General features: G+C 38.5%; 1 protein-coding gene across 1 annotated transcript in view; it reads left to right on the top strand.

Annotated features, from left to right (window-relative positions):
* Positions 1-25,880, top strand: part of EXOC4 (exocyst complex component 4) — a 675,497-nt gene that overhangs the window by 195,433 nt on the left and 454,184 nt on the right. The window lies entirely within an intron of this gene.

Genomic DNA, 25,880 nt, shown 5'->3' on the forward strand with positions numbered 1-25,880 from the left:
AAATTTAATTAAATAAAAATCAGACCAATAACATTTCATTTTGTGACAAAAAGAACCTAATCATGGTAAATGTAATCAATTAAAGATTTGTGAGGGCCTGTGAAGGGCAAAACATCTTACGCATTGGAAGGGATGGAAGTCAACCACAAGGAAGTAAAAGATAATGATCTAAGATTCAGTTATGAAATTAAGGCAGAGATGTCAGTAACAATATCAGAGAGTAAATACTAACAACTAAGTAGATGGTGAACATAAAATTGCCGTACAGGAGTTGAGGGAACGAATGATTATTTACATTATTTTAGGACTGTAGGCTTTCTCATAGGAGATGGATACGAACGCTTCCAGTTCTGATGCACTGGAGGCACTTGGGATATTTTGAGGTGACGAGCCTGTACAATTAAATATTTAGTTTAGTTATCAGAATGAAAAACCTAGACATGTGTTTGAGGATATAAGGAAAAGGAAGTCAGCCTACCAACATTTATTTCATATTAAACTGTTGCTGTATGTTCTGGAAAACATGAAGTATGTGTCTTAGAGTCTTGAATTACAGGAGGCAGAGAGTGAGGATTGGAGCAAATGATGGAGCAACCCTCCTTGCGGTTACACAGGGAGGGTGGGAGGGGCGTGACCCAGGCTCCAGCTGGCAGCGACCGCCCACGAGGGCAGGGTGGGCGGCAGAGCTTGGAAGGGAGAGCGACAGAGCACCCATTCTTGTAGTTAACTGCCACTTGCCGGAGCAGAGGGGGTGCATAACAGATCCTCTAAGGTTGGAGGTGTCCTCCATACTCACAGTGTCCTCATATTAATTTCAGAGTTGGCTTAAGAATAGTTCAAATTTACCTTCATAATTTCTCTTCCCCTGGCTTCTAGTATATAAAACTCCTTTAATGGGAACAAGGAAACATCTTGTTTCTTTGTAGCTTAGTCCTGACAATCTCACTTTTTTATTAATTAGTCCATTTAATTGTTTAGAGTAGTTTTAGATGCACAGCCAAACTGAGTGGAATGTGCAGAGAGTGCCTGGGTGCCCCTTCCCCACCCCTGACTACCTTCCCTGCCACCAGTGTCCTGCTTCCCCACGAGCCCTTCGTTTGACACCTAGAGACGCAAAGGTAGATCATGCAATTAAAGAGACAGCAGTGCAGCTTGTCACTCATCGCAGGTCTGCATCAAAGTGTTTTATGAGGTAAACAGCCAGCTTTCTGGATTTAAAGACCCTTGCCCAGCCATTCCTACATCCACCTTCATTATTAATCTAAATGCCTATAAATTTTTTAAAGATCCTGCTAAGCGCTCTCGTGGTTATATCACAGTAATAATTCCAGAGCTCCTACATACAGTTATGAGAACGAAAAGCCTAGAAATATGTTTGAGAATGTAAGGAAAATGAGATTAGCCTACCAGCGTTTCATTTCATGTTAAAGTGTTGTTTTATGTTCTAGAAAACGTGAAGTGTGTATCTTGGAGTCTTGAATTACAGGAGACAGACATAATTAGTCAACAAGTATACATGACTGGTGCTAGATTCTCTGATAGATAATGAGTAAGAATAGTGAACACTGTGTGGTAGCCATGTGGAGTGATTCTTTTTTTAAAAAATTTAAGAAATTTTTATTGTTCAAATACATTTGTCTCCCTTTTTCTGCCACCACTTCCCCTGCCCCATCCACTCCCATCTCCCACCCTCAATCCTTCCCCACTTTGCTTTTCCCTTTATACGTGTTCCTTGACTTGACCCTTCATGTGGAGTGATTCTTAGTTCTGTTGTGTCCCCTACCCCTTCCCCCAGCCTCCCACCACGGTCCCCGATCTCCTGAGACACAGTAGCAAAGCAATGAAGAGCAGAGGGTTCTGGACCCAGCTTGCCTACATTTAAAATGCAGCTTCCCATTTACTAGCTTTGTAACCTCTGTGCCTCTGCTATCTCCAAATGGGGACAGAATAGTACTTATCCCATTAGGTTGTTTTGAAAGTTAGGTAAGTTAAGCTGTGAATAGTGTTCGGAAAAGTGTCGTTGTACAATAAATGTTCTGTCTTCCTCTTTCTCCTCAAATATTACTGTAGTTACTAGTGTTGTCTCTTCAGAGTTTTCATATGCATTCTGTTTCTCTGCCTGAATTCTCCTCAGCTTTCCAAAGTAAATTTAGTTATCCCTTATTCTGCAGAACTCTCCTTCCCCGAACCTAACGCACATGCACACACATGCACACACGGTCTCTCCGACACGCTGAGGCCCAGCCTCTGCTGTGTGCTCCCTTCTTTAACGTTCCCTTTCTGATTTGTTGGAGACACTCACTTGTTGGAGTGTGCCACAAAACTGTAAGCTCCATGAGGGGAGTGCCATTTTACTTCCTGTTCTTAGCTCAATGCCTGGCATAGTAAATGTTCAAAAAGTACCACTGACTCGGCGACGGGAAGAAGGAAAGCTGAGGTCTGAGCCTCTCAGCTTCGTAGGCTCCTTTAGTTCTTAAGTTGAAGAAGCAGAGGGTATGTGTAGATGTGTCTTTGTTCTCTGCAGTTATATGTAGCTTTCCTAAACAGGAATGTTGTCCTTCAGCCTGGCCTAGGACAGCTCTGCTGTATGTAATTGAAAAACATTTTAAAATTCAACTAAGGTACAGAGGACTTTCATTCTGTGAGGATGGCTAATTGAAGAATCACTATAATCTAACTAGGGACTTTCCCATCCTTCAAAACTTAATTGAAATATGGAACTTTGAAGCAATAGTCTGTTGTGTTTACCAGTGTTCAGCAAAATAGGAAGATTTATCTTTGGTTACAAGGGGAGAAAGTAGTCATCACACATACCATGCTCAGAATAATCATTAAGAAATAATTTCGCTGAGCTGACACATCACATGCTTGGTGAGAGAATAGATCAGCTGACCGGTATTTGTGCAAGATGGATGGTGTTTCATTTAGGAACAAAAGTTTCTCTGATGAATGCTTTTCCCATTTCAGCAGGAAAAGAGGGTGGAGGGAGTCACACCTATGTTCCATGAAAAATGACCATCCTTTTCAGTTATTCTATTAATCTGACTGGTGCAGGGCCCGCAGTGAGATCTGCATTTCAGCTTATCCTTGAAAAAGCACAGTTGAATAGTTCCCGTCAAATCATAAGAGACAGGCAGACGATCTTTGTCTCCAAAGGTGTCGTAGCTGCAGGCTTTGCCTCCTACTGGTTTGGTTCATAGGGTCACCTTTTCCTTCTGTTGCAGGCAAAGCGGTAAAGAAATCCACCAGAAAAGACCATCAAAGTAGCATTTAAAAAGCTCCAATTTTACAAAAGTGAAGTTCCTGCCAACACTTTCAATTTATCATGCAATTTAAAATGTTACTCAACGTAACAGCACACAAGGGGGAAAAAAGAATGGGGAAAAAAAAAGATTTCTTTGGTATCATCAACCCATCTCAGTTGGCTCTGTTGTGGCACAGATGGTTCATTATATAGTCTGCCATTGGCAATTGGGCTGAGGAGGTGGGGATGCTATTTCAAAGCGTTCGAGATAACAGGTGGAAGTCGAACTTGTGTGTGTGTCTACGTTAATCACAGACTTCCTGTTGTTCTGAGCCTCTCTACTGCTTCATTGTAGTGCTTAGACAGCCGTGTTATAGGTTAGAAAGATATTAGTTTTAATGAACATTTAGCTTGAGTATAGGTTCTCAGGTTTAATGTGCAATTCTCCCGCAGAATAGTATAACTGATGAACACATTATCTCATGAGGTTTAAAAAAAATCAAAATACTGCCGGTCATGACCGGAATGAGCTCTGAGGCTATTCAGCCCCACTGTGCCTCCATTTTCTCATTTGAAAAATAAAGCTGTTATGAGTTCTGACCACTTTAGGGGAGTATTGTTAATATAAAATTAGACATTAAAACCCTGGAAAAATTAGAATAGCTGGAATTGATTTAAATTAAAGCAGTGCTTTTAAAAACTTATCATTGTGGAATTAGGAGAACTGTGTCCACTTCTTGGTCTCTCATTTTCTTACCCGCTGTTCTCCCTGCTGCATTGCAGTTGGCTCTCCTCAAGGTCACCTGTGACCTCCATCTTGGCTGGGTCAGCATTTGCTTTACTGTGCACATCTTGCTTGATCTGTCAGCAGCTCTTGTTTTTTCCTTCTCATATTCATTCTGTCTTCTCAAGCGCTCTTAAAAGTAGCTCAAGGTTTGCTCCTGAGATCTTTCCTCTGCTCACTCTGTAGACTCTCCCCAGGTGATCTCAGCTGGGACCAAGCTTCACTTAGGGCCGGGGAAGGATGGCTTCCAGGTCCAAGGCTCCTGCCCAAATCTCATTACTGCTCCCTGACCTTTCCCAGCATCCTATTCCCCAGCCCCATCCTTTCATTCTTTATCCCAACATGTTTTTTATTTTCCTTACACTTTTCTTGATTTGTACATGTCTTGTTAAATCGTTAAATTTCTACACTTTTCTTAGAATATCCGGAATGCAAGCTTTACTCAGTAGTGCATTCCAGTGCCTAGGACAATGTTTGGCTTGAGTTGGGCATTTACGAACATATGACTGCCATGATGGGCTTGGCCTCGCGGAGCAAAAGGTCTCTAGTTGATTGGGTCTTCCGTTGGGGTGTGTCCAAGAGGCAGCTGATCAATGTTTCTCGCATTGATGTTTCTCTCCCTCTCTTTCTCTCTCCTTTCCCCTCTCTCTAAAAATTAATAAAATCTTTAAAAAATATGTGTATGAAGGAGGGAAGTCTCTATCCTCAATATCTTACTTGTTATGTTGTAAGTACAAACCTACTTATCCGAAAACCCTAGTGGGAGCTTTGATAAACAGAATAGGAGTCCTGTGATTTGTCTTCACTTATTTTTAAAGATAATAAAGCTCACAAATAGGTAGAGAATATTATTTATCATTGATCCAAGTAGAAATGTATACTCAATTTTGATTACAGTTTCTTTTCTGTCTTGGGGCTACTTAGTACCTCTGCTTGTACTCAATATTATTACCTTTAGAGTGCCACTTTTATTCCCATTAGTTTAATGAGTGGCATTTCGATAGCCCTGACATTAAAATACCCTATAAAGCTCCAACCACTTGAGAATCGACTTCTCTAAGAGGATTTGCTTTATGTGGTAAATATGGAAGTACTGGCATCAGGGAAAACCGGGCCCTCATACTGACCTGACTCAATTTTTTGAGTTTTTCTCTCTAATGAGTGTTGGTGACTGGGGTTGTGAATGCTTAATAACACTGTATGTAATTAATCTTTTTGGAGGTGTCTTGCTTTAAGGTAAGACTATTTGAAATAGGTTAACCATGAGTTGATCTTTTTACAGAAGGCTATATAATAGGAATCTCTTCAATGGTGAGCTCTTCTATAATGGAGAACTTAAAGCAACATTTCATTACACATTTTCAGGAACGTTTTGGCTGAAGTGAGGTACAGAAATTTTACACTCATAACGCATATTTATTCCATAGCCTGAAGTATAAGAAGTGCTTTTAAAGTTTTATACCCTGAAATTTGATTAGAAAATTCTTTGTAGTCTTTTCAATTTTGCATAATGTCTTTGTTAATAACAATATGCAAAGGAATGAAAAAAATGTTTTCTTCCTTCTTAAAGTTGCATATAAATATTTCAAAATAACCAATTTTTCATAGTTTTCTCTTCTGTTTTAGGTTCTAAAGTAGTGTATAAAACTGATTCTCCCTCTTTTAGTACATTTATATTTTTAAAAGAATTCTTAATTTACTTATATGTAAGATTTCTCTTCTAATGACATTATAATACAGTTTTTATAAAAATCAATTTCTTTATCTCTTCTTAAGGAGTAATAAGTATTAAATATATTTTTCTCAGGTCATGAATAGATCAATGCATTATTTCATATCTTTTAGGAAATAAAAGTATTATTATACCAAGATTATTATTGAACATAGTACTCCCTCTTACCCTTGCTCTGTGCCGTGTTTTATGCAGTGAAAATACATATGCATTTTCTTTAATTCAATGATTAGTTTTTGGGGGGAAAAAACAAAGTATGAACAAATTACTGCAAATACTTCTAACATGTAACAGAAAATTCTAAGAGCTTCTCTGATATTTTTCACCATTTGATTCACATTAATGTTTTAATAACATAAAAATAATAGCTTTGCTCATTTTTTAGACTTTTGGACCATGAGAAATTATATTTTTGGCAGCTCAAGTAGTTAATATAACTAATTCTGATTGAGCTGTTTTAGAAAATAGAGTAGACAACAAACATTCATGGTTTATAATGAGGAAAGACATTATTAGAAACTGATGAGAATGCAAAATAACAAGTTTATCATTATCTCAGTAAGACATGCTTCAGAAGGTAATTCGACATTTTAAAATGGAAGTTGGGTCCTTTCAGCTATACTAATAGAGGTTATCTTATTCTGAAGTGGTCTTACCAAAATTCAGAAAAAAATGTCATAAACATGTATGTAATATTATGTCTAGAAAGTAAAATAGCTTTCATGGTGGAGAGTGCTTTAGAACTCAAGATACAGTGCTCTGCAAACTCATTTTATAGTCATAGTACCTGTCTTCTCTTTTATTTCACAGTTCAGCATAGAAAGTAGATTGAACTGGAGATGGTTTGACTAAGTGGGGTTGTGGGCTCTGAGACCCAGCTGCTCAGACCCCTCCTCCGTTTTGCCCTTTTTTCTTTTTCTGTGGGCACCCAAGGCACTGTTACAAAACTAAAGACTCTCAGAAATTTTCCTGATATAAAGAAAATTTCCTTTGTATCAGGAAAGTTTGATACAGGAGTGAGATGACATTACAGACTTACAGGGATATGACAGAGTAGTCGGTAATGAGTGGTGAGACCGTTGATTCTTCATAAATAAAAACAGACATTTAATTTGAAACCTCATGTCATTTAGGAAAATAAATTTTTGATAGGTGGAGAACTCAAATGTGAAAGGCAAAAACCTATTCACGAGTATCTTTATAGCAGCACTGTTTGAATAACAGAAACCTGGAAACAACTCAAATACCAAAGACAAGAGGAGAATGATTTATAAATTGTGGTATAGCCATACAGTGGAATGCTATATAGCAATGAAAATAAATGCATTGTACTGTACCTTAACTTGACGGAATCTCAAAAGCTTAGTATAATCTAATTCCATCTGTATGAAGATCAGAAACAGTCAGAACTGAATAGTTATTTTTTTTAGTTATATATATCCTCGTGTGATGGCAAGGTGAAGAAGGTAAGGTAGTGAGCGTAAATATACATCTGAGATAAGAGATCTCATCTGGAGAGGGTGGAAGAGGGTATAATCAGATAGGAGCATATAGGGTTTCAGAGATAATGGTACGGTTTTATTTCTTAAAATTGGTGGAGAAATACTGTTTTTTGCTTTATTATTATTTTCATTAAATTTGTAGGGTGACTTTGGTTCATAGCGTCATGTAGTTTCAGGTGTACATTTCTATGTTACCTGATCTGCATGTTGCCCTGTGTGCCTACCATCCAAAGTCAGATTGTCTTCCATCACCATATAACTGGCCCTCTTTACCCTTTACTACCCTCCTACCCTCTTCCCTCTGGTAACTACCATGCTGTTGTCTCTCTTTGTCTATGAGTTTCAGTTTTATATCCTACATATGAGTGAAATCATATGATTCTTAGGTTTTTCTGAATGACTTATTTCTCTTAGCATGATTTTCTCAAGGTCCATCCATGCTGTTCCAAATGGCACAATATTTCATCTTTTCTTATGGCTGAATAGTGTTCCATTGTATAAATGTACTGTATCTTCTTTATTTAATCCTCTATCACAGGACACTTTGATTGTCTCCGTGTCTTGACCACTGTGAATAATGCTGCAACGAACATAAGGTTATCTATATCTTTGCAAATAAATGTTTTCAAGTTTTTTGGGTAGATAGCCAGTAGAGGAATTGCTGGGTCATATGGTAACTCTATTCTTAATTTTTTAAGGCTCTTCCATACTGTTCTCTGTAGTGGCTGTACCATTTTACATGCCTACCAGCCGTGAATAAGGGTTCCTTTTTCCCTGCATCCTCCACAACACTTGCTATTGCCTGTCTTGTTGATATGTTTTATTATTTTTAAAACTGTGCAAATGTCATATACACTTACATACATTTTATAAACAGTAGAAATATAACAAACTTTTAAAAACTTTTAAACCTTCAGAGATAAAACCATATATGCAGTGTAATATTCCTGTTTAGAAGTCTAAACCAAATTTGGAGCTTTTTGTGACGCTGGGAGTGGCCGTGTGGCCTGCACCATTCCACAGAAACTTTAGGTCTGGGTCGTTACTGAACAAGCTCTGTGCCTCAGGTAGTTAGTTCACAGGAAGACAACCTGGGGACAGAAGGGCTCCCATCCCACTTACCTCTCCTTCCTGTCCCTCATCCCAACTCTGGGGTGTCAGAATCCAGTCACACGTGAAGCCAGCGGCTATTATACTATTGTTTCCTGTGTTTTGTAGGACTTTCTCTTTATATATTGAATCTGTACAGATTTATTATGTTTATTTTACCAGGGCACTTCACCAGGCCTTTGGGATACAGTAATTAACAAAACCAAGTTTTGCCTTGAAGGACAAAAGAATAGAAGCAACCATGAATGTGTCACAGGGACTGGCACTTGTCCCCCAACATTTGTTTCCCTTCCTCTGTATTCATAGAGCCTCTGATTTTAGCTGGACACATGGCCACCCCAAATAAAAACATTTCTAAGTTTTCCTTGCAGCCACTTATGAACATGTAATTTAATTCTAACCAATAGAAAGTGAGTGAATTTGATCTGTGTAACTTCACGTCTTACATTTCAAGGGAAGAAACAGGCTCTCCTCCCCTCCCAGCCCAGGGCCTTATGAAGATGCTCACACACACACAACGTGAATGAAATGTGGCAGTGTGCCCTCGTACACCATGCAGGTGACACAGCACCGTGCGGATGGCAGAGCAAGGAGATAGAAGGAGCCTGAGTTTCTCATTCTGTGGAGTGCCCGTCACACCTCTGATGACCAGAGCTGCCATATTGGCCAGACTTCTCTGTGAGAGGAATAAACTGCCTTAAGTCACATGTATGTTTGTTCTCGGTTACTTACAGCCCTAATTTTAGATACCCTAATTAGTTCAACGTATAAATGATCACAGCACTGTGATAGGTGTTCTGATGGAGTTGTATGTACGTAACTGAGATGTGTGTCCAAGAGCTGGGAAGGCAGGAAGGCGTTTAAGTTTCAAGCTGCTCATAAAGGATGAAGAGAAGCTTTTCAGATAAAGAAGGGGTGGGCATTTCAGGCAGTGGCCATGGCAGGGCTAAATGTAGGAAAGCAAGAGTAGGGCTTTTCTCATTTCATAACATGAACTGGTTGTAACTCTTTCCATTACAGTAATTAGGGAAGTCAGTTTATGTATATAGGCATCCACTGATGAGAATTAGTTACTTTCCGGATAGAAGGGACACCAAAGCTGCTGTGAATGGCTTTGGCCATTGTTCATTATAACAATAAGAAATGAAGAATTGATAGGAGCCACTGGTATACTGATGATGGTAGGAAAATAAAAGTCATTATTATACTTGAGCCAGAGCTAAAAGTAATCACATGCTGGGTTTTCTGAAGGGTGTGCAAGTAGGATAGCCATGCCACTTTGTTATTAAAAATCTTGTAGGAAAAGAACTTTACTTTAAATACAGTTATTGTAGTGTATTGTACCAGACTGTGCATGGTAGATTGGGCTGGGGATATTGTCCGGGGCTGGATCATCAAGGAGCAGCCTAACCTAATTCCAGAGGAGCCTGTTCAGTTTGGACTGCAAATGGAAGCTTAGTTCTGTACGAAGACTGCAGAGTTCTGTGCGCCCACATCTGATTCCCAGCTTGTAGTTTTGGTGTGGGTAAAAACAGCAAGTTACTTTTGGCCACATCACAATTTTAAACTTGAAAAGCACACATTACAGTATAGTATGTGTGACTTACATGAATACGGTATAGGGCAAAAGTAGATGTGCAGTTGTTTGTATGGAAAACACAATAATCAATACATCATAATACAAGAATAAGCTCTGCGTTTTGTGTACCCACAACTGTAAACCTATTTTTGCCCCACCCTGTATTGTAATAGTCAAAATATAAGATGTTCATTCCTAAAATTGTGATGATATCAACTGAATTGCAGCCAGTTCATTTGCATATTCATGCCCACTTAGTGCAAATAAGTCTGTGTTTGTTTGCATATTAATGTCTGATTTCAGCACCAGTTAACTAATTTCCATATCCTTGTTCAGTTGGTTAGTGATGTTCATATGTGGAATATTGGTGCGGCAGTTTATGCTTTAAGTAGCTTGCGGAGCATCCTAGGTTAGTGGAAGGACAACCTATTACTCATCCTGCTGTTACTAGGAAAGTCACTTTACCTCCCTGAGCCCCAGATCTCTCATTTGTATAATGAAGTTGGCAACACTTACCCTGCCTAGTCCTTAGGGTTGTTGGAAGCATTCATTGACATGTCGTAGGTGACAACATATTCTAGGCCCTGCTCCTGGGACATCTGAATATGGAAGAGTTCTGGGTGCCGTGGAAGAGAAGACATGCCAACAGATAGTTTTAATGAATGCTATAAGTACTTCTGGGAGCACGAGGAGAAAGCACTTACCATTCCCAGAGGGAGTCATGCAGGGTGTTACAAAGGAGGAAGCTTTATACTGAAGGTGGGAAGATGAGTTAACCAGACTGCCCAGGGCAAGGGCAATCGCTGCTAGAAGGGAGAAGATGGAAAACACGCACGCAGATGGGTGAGAGCATCATGGGATCGTCGGTACTTTGCTGTGGGTGAAGCATAGGGTGTGCAGGGAAGGTTGGACCTAGACAAGGGAGGCAGCTGGGCAGATCCCAAAGGACCTGGTATACCAGCAAGATGGTATGGCTTTTGTCCTGTGGGTAATAAGGGTTTAAAGAAGGAGAGTGACAGAAATCAAATCTGCATTTTAAAATACTTTGAATATTGAGTACAATGGGATTGCAGTTGTGGAGGCAGGTTGTGTTGTTATTTCAGGTGAGAGTTTTCAGAAGATAAGCCAGCTCCTTAGAAGGGCAGTAGCAGTGAGGATGGAGAGGTGGGACTGCATCCAGAAGCTAATTGGCAGAATTAGTTGGACATGACGACTCATTCTGTGTGGAGTGTGAGCAAGAGACAGGCATTTTGGCTGATTCCCACTTTTCCAGTCTGGCGACTTGCGTAGATGTTTTTAGTTTTATTTAGATCTCTCTAACCTGCTATTTCTTTATCTCATTAATCTAATCTAATCTATTATCAATTTCCTCTTGTTTAAGGCATTCGGTGGTTTTTGATTACCTATCATCATTCCTTTTGCTACGTACAGAATGTTGGAGTTACGGTTTTCTTCTCCCCCTTCCTCCTCCTCCTAGTTTAAAATTACAAATACTACTTTCACCTTTTCTAGACTCTGCTTGGTCTATTAATTTTAGTCCTCATTTTGGTTTCTAAAGAATATGAATTCTTTAATTTTTATTCTGAGATGTACCCTGTATTTTTATTATTATTAAAATGAAGCTACCATCCATCTTTCTTAATTTGCTCTGTGATTTTGTGCCAGTCACTTAACCAGTTTTCTCAGTTGTAAAGAGAAGTTAAATGATTCTTGTGACTCCCATTCAGTCCAAAGCTCTAGACTCTCGAGTCCCAGCTCCTTGGTCACCCCCTTTTCCTGTCTGAGTCTGAGGATTGGAGCTTCAGAGTGTGGTCCCTGCAGTCAGACTAACTCACTGGGTGAATTTGGGCAAATTAACCCCTTTGTTTGTGAGGTTTATTGTCTGTTAAAACCTTGACTATAACACAAACTTCACAGGACTATAGTTAGGAAGAAATGAGTTAAAACATGTAATATGTTCAGAACTGTGCCTGGCACCTAGTAAGTACTAAATGAATGTTAACTGTTGTTAATTTTCCTGTGACCTCACAGCTCCTAGCATCATTCTTCACACATGGGAGACATTCAATACATTTTTTAAAATTAATGAATGAGTAAGTATGCTAATCGAAAAATAAATTCAAACAGACTCTCCTAGAATGGTCTTTAGAAACTTTTTTGTCCTCTGTTTTCTTCTTTAACGGAAGTTGTACCTGGAAATCATCCTTGTCTTCCACCTTGGCTTTACACCATTAATCTATTACCAGATCTTACTGATACTGCCTCCTAACGCATTTGCTGTTACAGACCCATCTGCTGTTCCTTTTCCAGATGTCCCTTACCTCCGCCCAGGTCCTCACTGCCATCAGATCTTATTGATTGTTCCGGCCTAAGTCTTGAATCCTTCCAAATCATTTATTATACTCAAATCACAGTGATGTAAAAGTATTTAGTGATTTCTTATGGCCCTTAGGACAGCGGTCCCCAATCTTTTTGGCACCAGAGACTGGTTTTGTGGAAGACAATTTTTCCATGGACTGGCCATGGGGGGATGGTTTCAGGATGATTCAAGGGCATTACATTTACTGTGCACTTTATTTCTATTGTTATTACATTGTAATATATAATGAAATAATTACATAACTCACCAAGTGCTAAGGTTAGCATGTGGGCTTACCAAAACTGTCTGAGTGCGCAGTGTGGGAAAGAGGTGCAGATGGAAGTGGTAAATAAAATAATTTAGTCGGGCCATGTGCTGACAAAATTAAGTCTCGGATTCAGACTTAAAGTCTGCCACCAGATGCAGCTTAATTGTCACTTGCCACTCACTGATGGGGTTTTGTTATGGGTCCGCAAGCAATTGATTTACTGTGGTCTCTGAGCAGTGAAACCTCTGCTAATGATCATCTGTATTTGCATCTGCTCCCCAGCGCCAGCATCACCCCCTCAGCTCCACGTCAGCTCATCAGGCGTTAGATTCTCATAAGGAGCCTGCAGCCTAGATCCCTCGCATGCGCAGTTCACAGTAGGGTTCGTGCTCCTCTGTCTGTGCCACTGCTGATCTGACAGGAGGCGGAGCGCAGGCCTTAACGCAGTGATGGGAACACCTGTAAATAGGTTCGTGGTTGGGGGTTGGGGTCCCCTGCCTTAGTAAGAAGCCCCATACCCTTCCTATGCCTAATAAGGTTCTGCATGATTTGGCCACCCCTTGCATGCCTCCTCTGCTTGGCCCCTCTCCTCACCGCAGCCATGTTGGACTTCTCGGAGCCTGCCATCCTCACACAGGCCGCACGGCCTCCTTCCATGGTCTTACACGGAACTGGCCTGCCCCTGTCTGCTCTGCTTTGTAAGAAGATTTTGTATAATGCTCATTAAGTACTTACCAATGTCATTCAGTATTCTAAAAAATTTTACACCGAGTATCTTCTTTTATCCTCTTTAGTACTACTTCCGTAGGGAGGACTTTTGGTTCGGTTTGTTTGTTTAAATTCCCCTCAGAGTAGGTTAGCTTCCTTGTTTGTAGCACATGGCATACTTAAAATTATTCAATTAATTATTTATTCTTTGTTTAAAATGTTTATTAGTGATTTTATGTTTCGTTCAGGCAGGAACCACAGCAAGTGAGTTTTCCTTACATACCAAGCGCCTTGTACAGTGTCAGGCATGTAGTAACCACCCAGTGATAGTCATGCTTTTCACAAATGAAAAGAAGTTCAGCGTTGCACACTCACCACGCGATGAGCTAGACAGCAGCTTAGGTCTGTTCTCTTCGAGTTAGAGCTTTTTCAGATATAATAATACTTGAGATATGAACATGTCATAGATAAATTATATTAAGAAGGATGATAAGAGGAACTATATTATTTGAGAGAAGTGGGTGAACTTGCTTAGCTGGCATTTTTTTCCTAGGACATACATAATTATCACTTGAATCCTATAATCATTTTGTCAGGTAGGACTTCTTTTCTAATTTTTTATGGCTAAGCAAACCATGGCTCATAGAAAGTACAATAACGTGGCCCAAGTCACACAACTGATAAATGTTAAAATTGACTAAATATAATAGAGTTTTATTATATAAGATTTCTAAAATAACTTGCATTTGAAATGTCTTGTGCATTTTTCTACTTTATCGATATAGTTTACATACAGTAAGTTCATTTAAAATCAACAATTTGATGTGTTTTGATAGATGTTTACACCTGTCAAGATACACAACATTTTCATCACCCAAGAGTTTCCTTGTGTTCTTTTGTAGTGCCCTGTTCCTCCCTCCGCTTGCAGCTGTACGTAACTACTGAAATTGTGTATGTGTATGTCATAATAGATTAGGTTGCAGTTTCTAAATTTTACATAAATTGAATCATACAGTATACAATTTTGTGACTGGCTTCTTTCATTCAACATAATGATTTTTACATTCACCCAATTTGTTGTGTCTATTAGTAGTGTGTGTCTTTTACTGTTGAGTAGTGCTCTGTTGTGTGGATATACCACAATAGATATGGAGATACCACATATCTGTTGATTCTTCCAACTGCTGGTGCGTGTTTGGATTGTTTCCAGTGTTTTGTTATTGTGAATAATGTTGCTGTAAACATTCAGGTAAGAAGTTTCATATGGGACATATATTTTCAATTTCCTTGGGAATACCTAGCAATGTGATTGCTAGGTCATATTGTTTGTGTATATTTAACTTTTTAAGAAACTGCCAGTTTTCTGAAGTGAGAGCATCATTTTATATTCTCACCAGCCGTGTATGCCAACACTGGGTATTGTCAGACTTTTTAATGTCAGACATTTTAGTGGATGTACAGTTGTATCTCATTGTGTGGCTTATGCATTGTAATGTAATCTCTTATCAATGTAAAGGACTTTAACTGGGTTTGAGTGTTCTATGTTCAAATTAGAATTAACCTCAAATCCTCTCTCTTGTTGTAATAATTAGTCATGACCTGTTATTCTGTTGTGATTATTGGAATACTTTTTTTTATAGCTACCTCCATGAGGTTTTTCAGTATAGAGAAAATAGATGTAAGTATTTTACAAGTCAACTGGAAAGCCACAGATATGTTTGTTTATATGTTAAAACAGTTCTTACTTAAAAATATTCATTGTGCATCTACATAAGTTCCAGCATCTTCTGATAGTTTGTATAATACTATCAAACAGCAGAGAGTGAATTCTAAATAAGTCCTGCTCTGAAGCTAAAAATTACCAATTGTTGCCTTATTAGTAATCACAGGATTAATGCAAAGTACTGCTAATTAAGACTATCTGTTGTTCTTTGAGTGCCCCCAAGGCCCCAGATGGTATCTTAAACCGACAAGCTGTAAATTAAAACTTGCAGAATGCAAGACCTAGTCTTGGGAAGATGAAGTTATGTACAGGTGACTTGTTCCATTTGAATTAATCAAAGGGCTGCTGGTGTAGACCAGCTGTGTTCGCTGATGACAAAAACGAATCTTGACATTTTGGATAATGAAAATTCAGTTCAGTGCCTCTTAGAGACATGTATGATAATGTATTGTCAGTCAGAAGAAGAGGGAAGTGGGGAAGCAAAAGCCCTGTCTTATTAAAATCGACAGTGTGACAAGTGGACATTGCTGGATTTCCAGTTTGCAGGGAAAAAATGTCAGGGGAAACCTCCCTTTGAAAAATGATAGGAATAGCTGTTTTATGGAAAGAGGGTGAAAAGATTTGACTTCTGATGCATGACCTCTCCGACAGTTGCCTTTGTTCATGATTCCTAGTTTCATGGTTTATTTTGCACGGGTGCAGGATGAGACCTGAGGACCCTGGAAAGCAGACTCACTTTTTTGGTTTGACAGTATTAATGCAATCATCCAGTTCATACCTTGTAAGCCCACTTATCATTTCCTCTGCATGTGTTTTTCCTAGTTTGGCGGATTAGCTGCTCTGTCTCTTCAAAGGCCATCCAATCAAGGAGGGGTTATTAAAACCAGGGCGATTTATGACTGAGAATTAATTAGAGAAGCATTTTCATGCAAACCATCCAATTTTTTGATTAACAATGGAGCAGGGCTGCAATTAACACTCTAGGAAGCTTAAATTTCCAGCTTTTTGATTCTCAGGAAATGAGATTATCAAACCAGGGTCAGATACTTGACAGCAAAGCGGGGATGGGGAGTGTGAAATTATACGTTTAAAAAAAAAACATTGTCTTTTGATTCTAATTCAGAGATTGCTGTTAAAGCAATGGAAAAGTCAGAGAAGGAGGAAAAAACCAAAAGTCTGAAAATGCAAGAGCCTGAAGTGCCTGGTTCTTCAGCAGCCTGCTTGCTATGCAAAGTGTCTGTTGTAAATGTTTGCTTGAAATGTGTTTTAGAAGCACAGCCATATTTTTTTGCTCTTGCATTATTACTTATTGAATAATAAGTCTTTCTCCAATAAATTTGTTTTAGACATTCAGTGGCTGAACAAATATTTAAAATATTTATATGTTTTAGAGAGAAGTCAGAATTCCTTTCATTAGAAAAAGAAATCTGCTGTGGTTGGTGTGGCTCAGTGGATTGAACACCAGTCAGTGAACCGAATGGTAACAGGTTCGATTCCCGGTCAGAGCACATGCCTGGGTTGCGGGCCTGGTCCCCAGTTGGGAACATGCTAGAGGCAACGGATTGATGTATCTCTCACACATCAATGTTTCTCTCCCTCTCTTTCTCCCTTCCTTCCCCTCTCTCTAGAAATAAAATAAAATCTTTAAAAAAAAAGAAATCTTTTCTAAATGTTAGTTTACTCTTTTGGATTTTAAATCACTTGAAGCATAGTTTTAGGTTGTGAGTTATCTCAGGGCACAGATTAACACTTACTGATAAGTGACCTTTGCTGAGCTTAGGGGCAGGAGATGGGAAGTCAGTCGACCCAGTCATCCTGGAAGACGAAGTGTATTCTGTCATCAGTACAGTTGGTACCCCCACAAGAAGAGAGAACACAATGCAAATTTGTTTCTTCTGGAAAAAATTTTTTACCTTCTCTCAATTTTGAAATCTAATTTCAATTGAGAAATAGAGGAGCAATGTGTCTTTTGTGATAGCTCACTCTTCCAGGGTACAGCTGTTCCCTTTCTCCTCTTTATCCATTAGATATTCAGATTCTTAAGTAAAGGGACCTCCTCAGTGTTTCTGAGTCACCCAGCCTTCTCTTCACTGCCCTTTTTTTTTGCGCTGATGGGGCTTAGCCTACCTGCAGCAGCCAATATGTCCTATTGGTGGACTGCCCGCTTGTTGAGATCCTATAGGGAAATTGTTGGCACCCAGTCCCAAGATGGAACACAGGTGAACAACCCTTCCCAGGGTGGAGGTGCGATGGGATTGAAGATCGGTTAATGGGCCCGTGTGAATCTGGCCTTCCTTGTGGTCTCCCAACCTCGGTTCTGTCTATTTGCATGAAGGGTAGGAGCTTGTGTTGAAATCTTGGGGGTTGTTTTGAAAAACAGCTTTATTTGCAGTTTCTGGACTATACGAAACACAAATTGGAGAGACCATATGGCCTCTATATAATCAGTGATTTTTGTCATTGCGTGTTTCTCCCAAAAGCATCTCTGGCTTAGGAACATGATTCATTGATCTAGTCTATCATTATTCCAAGGCCACTGTGGATTCTCAGCTTTATTTGTCAGTCTTGCTTAATCCTCCTTCCTTTGTTGGTGAAGACTATCTATCACTGGCTGGGTGAAAATTATCTGCAGTTTAATTTTGGGGAAAGAAGGAGGAGAAACTGACAGAGGCTGGAGAGTTGATCTTGTCAGATTTGTAGCTGTGAGCCTCAGTGCTGATCTGTACATTTTAAACGTAGTTGATTATATGCTTTTTTTAGTGCTCACTAAATATTTGCTGGAAGAACTTATAGTGTTAGCTTATAGATGTTTTCTTTGTTGGAAAACGTTTCTGTGTTTCTGGGTCCATCACTTAAGGAGCCTGAGCCGACGACTTGGGTTCAGAACCTATGTGTACGTATGTCGGGGGGAGGGGTGAATGGGGGCCCTTCAGGGAGTCTGTGACCCTGGCTTGTATGCAGATTTGTTGGCAAAGGTGGAGGAAGGTGCCTAGGTTTTATTAGGTTTGCAAAATGCTATTATTATATGTGTTTGTGTGTAAACCTATGCACGTTCACAAGAACATACACAAATCAGTTCCCAATTCTGAGAGCCTTATTATCTATTGAAGAAAACAATGAAAGAACTTCAATTAAAGCACATGAAGTGATATCCTTTTGTAATAAGCGTGAACTAAATACATTCATACCTATATTCAAATGTTTACTTAAGTATCAAAGAGAGGCAGAAATGATTGAATTTATAAAAATTGGGAAAATTAATCAGGAGAAGCATAGTTATTAAATATGAATCACTTTAAAGAAAGCAAGGATTATTGTTAAGTGGAGTGGAAACACCAAGGGTATTCTAGGTATTGTTTCCTCCTCTAATGTTAGGTTTTTAAAAACTGTAGTATGCTGTAGCTCTGTCAGTCAATTAAGTGACTTGATTGGCTTGAAGCAGCTCACAATTGGCAATTACCTTCCTACGTTCTGAAGTCATGGGGGAGAGGTTGAGGGTGTGAGCTGTCCCACAGGCAACGTCCCTGCCTTGTTGGGTGGGCTGGGTGCCCAGCTGGAGGTGGTGGACTTGGGAAAAGGCTGCTTCAACATCTCTGCTGGCGATGACTGGGAAAGATGGTTTTTACTTTTAAGTATAATATTATCCATTTTTAATAGTGTTTGGCGCATGTATGCTTATATACATGATTACATATATCTATCTGTATAGATATAGATACTTAATTATTATTGAAATTTCTACTGAGAAAAATTACATTGTTGTCAAGTGGCTGAAACTCTCTATTCTTCAATTCCATCTTCCATTAAAATACCTGATTTGCTAAGGACATCGTATTCTGGCAGAAATAGTGTAGGAACAAAGAAACCCATTTTTTGATGGTCCTGATCAGCCTAATTTATGAACTTAGATTTTTGTGCACCCGATGGTTGGTGTGGGCCAGTGAGAAGGAAGGCTGAAATCTCAGGGCTGAAGACAGTAGACTGGGAGCGAGTCTGGTCAGAGGTGGACACATGTGAATCTTCTAGTGGCAGGTGGAGTCCTGGAGTTGTTGAGCTTTCACAGTAGGGATAAATGGGGAGAGAAGCTCAGGACTAGACTTGGTCCAAGAAGGCGTCCCTTCTCATGAGATTTGAGTGTCTGGAATGAGTTAGGGAGAGGGCAGACAAGTGCACAACTAAGGTGTAGAAGTGTAGAAGTCTCCCGCCATCAGCTTTTTAAAAAACTCATCTAGATGCAGTCTTCAGGATTCTCAGTAAGCGTACTCAAATGTTTATTTTCACTTTTCATGCCCTTCTGTCAGGTTTGAGCCCAATATGTCCAAAATGATGGGTTTATTTTAATGGTTTAATAGTCTCTAACCCTTGACTCCAAGTTCCTGAGTTAGAATTGTGTATGTTTTGCAACCATTGTGAAAATGATCAAGGAAAAGCAATCTTGAACTACTGAAGGGCATTGTTGCCTTTAGTGGAAGCATCTCGTTCTGATGACATGAAATGAACCAGAGCTGTGGAGATTTTTCTAATATAACACCAAGAATTTCTCTTCATCTCTTATATGAACCTTCTGTGAGGCCTGGGTATTTATAAGACCTCCTAAGTTCCTGAGAGAAACCCCAAGCTCACTCTGATTCTTTTAAGAATTTAATATTATTGCAAATCACATTGGTGTTTTCAGATTTCTTTCAAATTGCTTGATAGTGTAATAACAAAAGCTTGATGTTCTATAGCAAGTTTCCCTTAAATAATGTTAAAAATACTGTAAATGATTACTAGCTTGGATGATTTCCACATTTCTCTCTAGGAGTTAAATGTTACGATTTTGTGATTGTATTCAATTGCCATTAACCATGGCTGAAGTCTCCTGCTGCTCATTGCGCGGTCTTTGCCCATGTGCAACATGGAGTACTGGATGCATGGGCAGCCCCTTCTTTGTATATTTTTTCAGTGAGTGTATATAAATACTTCGTAATGGTCTTCCTCAGCTAAAGTTTCTTAAAAATGGGAGACATGCTGAAGAAATATTTTCAAAAATAATCTTTTTCCATAGCAGTTGGCGTATTTGGTAATTATATTTTAATTTTCAATTGGATCATGAGATGTGTCGTAGGATGTCTAAATGGATTAGGAAGGTACATTTTTTATATGTACCTTTGATGTATGATTGATTTCAGTTGAAGGTAAAGAAAGCTCCATGGCAGTGGTCTAAGTGGACTCAGGTATGTAACTGAGATTTGGATAGACTTCAGTGATATTAAATCCTTCAAAAATACCCTATTGTCCTGTGGGACTATGAAGCTTAGGTAAAATAGTTCAGTGGTTTTTAAAACTAGGTTTGCTTCCTAGGACACATAGAAGCCTGAATAGGTTAAAGAAATTGATCATTTGAGATTCGCAGTCTTCCCTCAAAAGCTTCAACCAGGGAGGCTGAGGAGTTTTGTTTCTTTGTTTTCTGTGTTGGGATTCAAGGTAAGATTTGTTCTTTCAAGTGTTCCTCTGTATACCTCTGCCTCTTTGGAATTTTATACCTGAAATTGTTTTGTTCATGTTTGATTCGTGTAATTTTTTTAAAAGTTAAGTAAAATGTTTCAACCTCTCACTCCTGTTGCTCCGCCCAGACCACCTGTTGTAAGGGATTCGGTGGGTCTTCTTCTAGTTCCTGCTCTATGCATTTATGTGCCAGGCAGGGCGAAGTAGGTTTACAGTTGTTCATATGCAAAATAATACAGTAATTGGTAAGTAATAATGTGAGAATAAATTCTGTGTTTTGTGTATTCACAACTGTAAACTTACTTTCCTCTACCCTGGATATATCACATGACCTCAAATGTGCACATTTTCCAGATTTTACTATTTCAGAAATGTTGCAGCAAACAGTTTGTGAACATTTGTGAATAATCCTTTAAAATAGGTGTCCTCAAGAGGAATTCTTGGGTAAAAGAATAAGCCTATTTAAAATTTGTTTGAGTAGACTACCAAATTGTATTCCGAAAAATGTTACCAGTTTACACTTGCTCCAAAAGTCTGTGAAAGCATCCATTTCCTTACCTCCCTGACATCTGACATCATTTAATATTACCAGTTTTTTAAAAAATGACTGTGTACCTGATTACTAGTCTGGTTTTGTATTGTTTTCTACATTTATTTGACATTTGTAGTTTTTTCACTAAATTATTATTGAGTCTAAAACTATTTGATCCTTTACCCCTTTTCTACTTCTTAAAATTGGGAGGGTTTTTCGTTAATGATTTTTTGATACTCATATGTTCTAGATGTAAATATGGTATACTTTCCCTATTCTGACACTTAGGTGAGGCTTTGAAACTTAGCTTGTCCACTTAATAGTCTGGTAACCTCTGGTAAGTGGCCTAATTGCTCATCTCTAAGAGACATGACTTCCTTGTCTCTATAAGGTTTTGGTATAGTCATCCTCATAGAGTTGCTGTGAGGATTAAATGAAATACTGTAAGAGATCTTTTATTAAGAAATCTAAACACTAGAGGCAGACAAGCAAAGAATTATTTTAAAAGCATACATAAAAAACAAATCACACCATTACAGTGATTTTCAGTAATACCCTGTGGGTGATAATGGGATTCACAGGGATGCAAATGACTAATTAGAGTTGTCATGATATTTTGTTCAGTTCATTCTGGACTATGGACAGGGTGGTACAGATCACTGCAGAAGCTGTAGTGATGGATGGTATTAGGATGCTTCTGGTAATGCACAGTTATGTTTTGACTGTTCATATGGTTTGGCAGGTAAGAACCATCTCATAGTTCTAAGTTGCTGTGTGTAATTACATATTTTAATTAGAAAGGCAGTTAGAATCGAAGATAAAAGAGTATGAAACTTTTTGACCCTACGATTGGTGTTTATTTTTATCTTAAAAAAGTTTTATCCATTTTGTAGAAGAAGCTTTCGTGTGTTTCTCATTGTCTTGAACAGAATAATTTAAAACATAATATAACATTTATTGAAAACTTTGGGCTATCGTTATGAACCTCAAACAATATACTATGCTGAGTTTTCTGTCTTCTGTCCTTGATTCAGATTATCCAGTATTCTGGCTCTTTGTGGTCTTGGGTCTGCTCTTTAATTTAATTTAATTTTTATGTTTCTTTCCTATTGTCAGGCAGCTTCTTCTGCTCTTAGCTTATTTTCTTCTAGTAATCTTTGTGTTCATTCCTTCCTTCAGACATAGAAATTGGATATCAGAAAGTGTTGCTTCGTGTAAAGAAAAAGTACATAGGCCTGAGATGAGTAGAAAGGTTTATAAAATTTGTGACATCTGTCTTGTCCCCTGAGAGGCCTTTTTTTGTTTACTCTCAATTGATTATTACCTGGATTCATGAAATTGCTGGATCTATGTGAGTTACATCTGCTCTCCAAATTGCTGAACCATAAATGGGCAGAGAACAAATCAGTTCCATTGAGTGGTGTTTTTCTGCCACACTTGGGACTGGCTCAGGGCCCCACATCATGCTGGTTAATTTATGTATGTAGTGTGATTCGTAACATTTATTGAATATCACATCCAGATACTGTTCTAGGTGATTTGTATGTGTTCATGATATTGATAGTATTTTGTTACTGTTACATAATTCAATTAATTTATTTCTAATAGTCAAATCATAGGAACATTTCTATATTCAAAAGAAGTAGAAATTCCTCCAGGTAATTTCTGATAAATCCCCTTCTGGAATGAGTGTTCTAGAAAATTTGACAAAGAGATGCTTCCAAGGAGCTCCAGGTAACCCCTTCAGTATCTACATAGCTCATGAGAGGCTGCTGACTCGAGATTTAGAGGGTGGCCATGGAGTCAGCACAAACCACTAATGTTCTGAAAAATGAATAATGAAAATACAAAAATGTGTCATAAGCATGTATTAGTTGATAAGATAGCAGTGAAACTTGGAGGGCTTAGACTTAGGGGTGTTAGGAACATGGCAGTATAATGAGAAAACCCTGGGTCTCGCCAGAGGGTGTGGATTAGATTTGATCCAATGTTTTATGTTCACTGTACAATACAGATTATATTCTCTGTGTATGAGGACATTTTTTCCTGCTGTATTGGACTAAGGATATTCTGACTTTTTGTTTTTCTTTCCAGTTTATTATTAATGAGAGGTTCAGATTGGCAAGCCAAGTATTGGGTTCTCGTTCTCAGTCTGTGCCACCCATTGTGCTGACACAGCTCTGGAGACGCGTGCTGGGGGCGGCTGCACCGCACTCTGCGTGTGCTTGATGCCACTGGGCCGGGCGCTCGAAAATGGTTAAAATGGAAAATGTTATGTTATAAATGCTTTACAGTAATAAAAATATAAATTCACTCTAGCAATGAAATATTGGCAGCTGCCTAAATGCTTAACCGTAGAGCAATTGTAGGTAAGTAAATATTTCATCTAAGTTTTAGAAAGTATTATTGATTTAAATATTATAAGTGTTTCATAAGAAATACTTGTTGTAAATGGAAATTATACATTCATTACAACCTCAGACATGTAAATAAGATACATTTAAACAAGTATGTGTTACCTTTATAACCATGGGAAAAGTTTTAAAAAAATAATCAGAAGTAAAAAAAGCCAAGCCAGAGGAATCCATACATACTTCTCTAGCAAATAAAGTTGGACAGAAATGGACTATAACCTAAGTAGCCTCCAAATGAGACTAGTAAGTAATGTAGAGGAGACGGGCATTGATAGGAACTCGGGTATGCGGCAGTGCCAGTAGGAAGCTGTTCTCAGAAGCTCTCGCTGTGAACTGGACCACTAGGATGGGAGCGCAGAGAAGTCTATTTCTGTAAGAACTCACCGGACGTGATAGTTCAGTGTGGAGTGGATGTAGCCAATGAATAGCTCTGGAACAATTTAGGAAAAAAAATATCTCTCTGATTCCTGTGATCTTATTTGACAAAAATGAGTTACAGATGGTGATAAGAGTAAATGTAACACATCAACAGATAAAAATTAGAAGGGGAAAGTAAATATTTGTTAAATGTTTGGAATACAATGACTTTTTGCATGAAAGAACCCCTGAAGGAAAGGATAATTTACTGTTGCTACAGAAAAGTGTAAAAACTTAAAAAAATCTACACATATAAAATTAAAAGCCAGAAAAATTTTGAATACTGTTGCAACAGATATGGCAGAAAAGCTAAAGTTCTTATCAGATACAAGCCTCTTTTGAGGTGCCATAAGACCTGTGCGTGTCTGTCTCTTAATCTTTTTTTCCTAGTGTTTTATAATTAATAACTCATTTAGTGTGGATCCCTTATTCAGTTGGTATTGTCAGGGGCAATCACAAAATCTAGCCCATTGAAGGAACTGAATAATGCCAGAGTGTGAAAAAACTTGAAATTGGGGTCCCCTGTTTTACTGAGGTGTGAAATGCTGGCAAATGCATGTCAATTAATAAAGCTGATTTGAATAAAGGGGAGAAAAGTGCTTAGTTAAATTACTGTACAGGTGTAGCATCAACCATGACTTTTGGTGCAGGATATTTAAAAGGTGAAATATACATTGCAGTAAAACCCTGAATGACTATTGGAATCACATTATAAATGCAGATAACACAAATTATTAGTTTATGTGAATTAAGTATCAGAGATCCTTCTTCTGCCCTGCTAGTTCTTCTTTCTTTCAGTTCTGAAGTTCTGCCTTTGCTCTTTCAGTCGTACATCTCTCCTTCCTTCTTTTCCTTCTTATTTTCTCTTTTCCTACTTCCTTGTTCTCTTTCCCTCCTCGTAACAAGCTCAGCAAGAGAGTGAGGGTTTTGAGTTTCACTTATGCCTTTCCCCACTTAGTCACAAAAATCATCCAACGATGTGTTTCATATAGCTCCAGTTAGATGGAAAATAAGCTTCAAATGCAAATGATTACTGTTGGTGATGGTGTACAAAGTAAATAACAGGACGTTACGTGGACCCGTGACCCTGCAGGGCTATTACGAACACATGGATGGTCTGGATGGTAAACCGAGCCAGCTTTTATTGGCTCGCGGAAATGACAGTGTTTATGAATTGGCACAGTGGCATTTGGATGAATTAGGCTTAACTTTTATTGCATCGAATACTCCCACTGTCATTATTTTAACATGATTCATGTAGAGCCGTTTATGCTATGGCAAACGATGGTTGAAAATTTGAAATCCTTAGAAATTGGATGATTTTTATTTTACCTACTCTTAATTGATGGTTATAATTATTGGGTTGGCCAAAAAGTCCATTATGTTTTTCCTGTAAAATAAGAGACACATATTTAATTTTCACCGAAACTTTTATTGATTTGGATATTTTGAGTGTGCCTGCTATCTCCCGCTATTGGCTTCTAGTGCGTAAAAGCCAGGCGTGCTGCTAAGCATATTCTCATATGTAAAGCAAAGAATTACTTGCTTTACCCCCACAGCAAAGAATTACTTGGCCAAGATGTCAGTAGTACCAAGAAATTTTGCAGACCGCTTTGCACATGTTCTGTCAGTCACAGCACCTTCCCCATACACTGCACAAATCTTTTTTTTGCATTTCAGTTGTATTTTTACCTTTCTTGAAATAATAAAGCACAGTATGTGGAAAATACTGCATATTTTCTTCTATCTTCAGTATTAAAATGGCTACACAGAAATTGACCAATTTTGATAGGCTTTTTAAAATTCATGCTGATATGACAGCTGTCACAATACAAATCTAACAAAATTGTTTCGAATGAAGTTAAAGACAACTGGTAAGCACTACTAGAGCCATTGTACGGGAAAAACTAAATGAACTTTTTGGCCAACCCAATAGAAGTTTATGTTTGTAAGTCACCCTGCCATAGCACATAAGAAAAAAGCTTTTTTTAATGATTTTCTCACTGAAAATAGTATTGTCA

The sequence above is a fragment of the Pteronotus mesoamericanus genome, unplaced genomic scaffold (genome assembly GCF_021234165.1).
Source record: "Pteronotus mesoamericanus isolate MK-2021 breed Mesoamerican mustached bat unplaced genomic scaffold, CSHL_Meso_final scaffold_85, whole genome shotgun sequence".
In the NCBI taxonomy this organism is placed as follows: Eukaryota; Metazoa; Chordata; class Mammalia; order Chiroptera; family Mormoopidae; genus Pteronotus; species Pteronotus mesoamericanus.